The sequence below is a fragment of the Pygoscelis adeliae genome, unplaced genomic scaffold, assembly GCF_000699105.1.
Source record: "Pygoscelis adeliae isolate BGI_AS28 unplaced genomic scaffold, ASM69910v1 Scaffold21, whole genome shotgun sequence".
Classification (NCBI taxonomy): Eukaryota; Metazoa; Chordata; class Aves; order Sphenisciformes; family Spheniscidae; genus Pygoscelis; species Pygoscelis adeliae.
In genome coordinates, this window is record NW_008824243.1 from 9253861 (window position 1) to 9255674 (window position 1814).

Below are 1814 nucleotides of genomic sequence, written 5' to 3' on the forward strand. Positions count from 1 at the left end.
CTCTTTTTTCCCCCCACTTGCTGTTTCCCTATCTTTATTTATCTTGTATAGTTTAGAGCAGGAGCACTTTAGTTCCTGAAACTCAATCCTCCCGATACTTCTAAGCACTTCATAAATTAACATTTTGTAAAACTAGAGTGTGGGGGAGTGCCCTCGAGGACACTGTGCTTTGTTGAATGAGAAGTGATGTGTTTTTGGAAGCTTGATTTTATTTTTGTAGTGCAGCCGTATAGAAGGAAGCGATGCAGCCCAGCTGAAGGGGGTGGATGTGTGCTCCCTGGAAATCCTTGGATTTCTTTAAACTCTTTTACAGCTTAAGGGTTGTTTGTCTAAAGAATGAGGATATGAGGATTGGCTATAATGCAGGTTGTCCCACTGTGGGTATACATATTGGTGGCAATGCTACAGTACAAAAGAAAGTCTGTTTACGGCTTACGTTCTTACAGATAATCAGCATAAGTAGTGCTTCTCTAATTTCTGTGGGATATATGTAGTTTGGACTACCTGGTGAAGTGTTACTCCAGAGCCCTGAAGTCACAAAATTTAGTCCTTTCAAGGACTGAAGTCCTTACAAACCAGTGCTAGAGAATGGTTTTGTACAAAGTAAATTCTGTCACATTTAAAAAAAAAAACAAAACAAAACAAAACCAAAAAAAACCTCCTTTGCCTTTCAGCCTGGCGATGCTGTGATGCAGTCCCCCTTACAGCTGGAAAGCCATCCTGCTTTCTCTGCATTTCTGCTTATCTATTCGAATGCTTTCCATGCAACCTGTAACTTTATCAGATTCTTTGTGTGTTTTTTGGCTGTTCTTTCCTGCCCGCAACCACAAGCTCTTTATGGCTAAGACTGTTTTTTGTACAGCTGGGAGTGCATGGTTAAAGCCTTGCAAATACAGATTATTGTTTCTAAAATCAAATGCTAAAATAAAAAAAAAAAAGTCAAGCGCTGAGATTCAGGTAAGGTTCAGCAAAGCTTAAACCTAAAGTATATCTAAAACTGAAGTTTACCTAAAAAAACCTTAAAACTGGACTTGAAAAGCTTGAAAAAACACAAAACACTTAAAAATGAAGCGATTTAGTGCATGAGGGAGAGGGAAAGGGGTAGGTAGGCTTTCCCAGACATACCACGTGGATAAAATGCCCCTCGCCCTCCTGCTTGTTGCACCTCTGGTCGGTTGTTGGAGGTGAGTGGTCATTCTTGTTTCTGCCCATCCTGTAGCTCTCCTTTCTGATTAAACAAATAAAAAAATCCCTAAACAGGCTACTCTGAGGCTAAGGTCTTGAGAGTAGCACAATGTTTTCTTTCTTATATACTTCCTCGTGGAGCAAAGCAGCGAGGAGTGGATGCTGGGAAGCATACACAAACTGGGAGGTGAAACCGGCGTTTGATGTAAGCTTACTGCCAAAAAGAGCAAGCCGGAACGGGGCGTGATGGGAAAATTGAAAAGCCATTTTGGCAGCTCCTAGCTACATGGTGCTCCAAGACCTTCAGCATTACTGCTTGTGCGCGGGCTGGGTTGATCTGGAGGACCATTGGCCTCACTTTCAGATTTGTCCTCGAGACATACTTTGTCTGGGATGCCTATAAGAAATAAGCCAACTAATTAAGGTTAAATTAAATGGTAGCTGGGAATAGTGGATGAAGAGGATTTATTGCTTAGGCACTTGGTGTTTGTATCCCTTCCCACTGCCTGTACTTGTTTGTAAACTCTTAAGGGCAGAAACTTTGTTTGCATTGACAGTTTTACAGCACGTAACCAATGGAGCCTTAATCCTGGCTGAGGTTTTGGGAACTACAGTAAAACAAATAACTG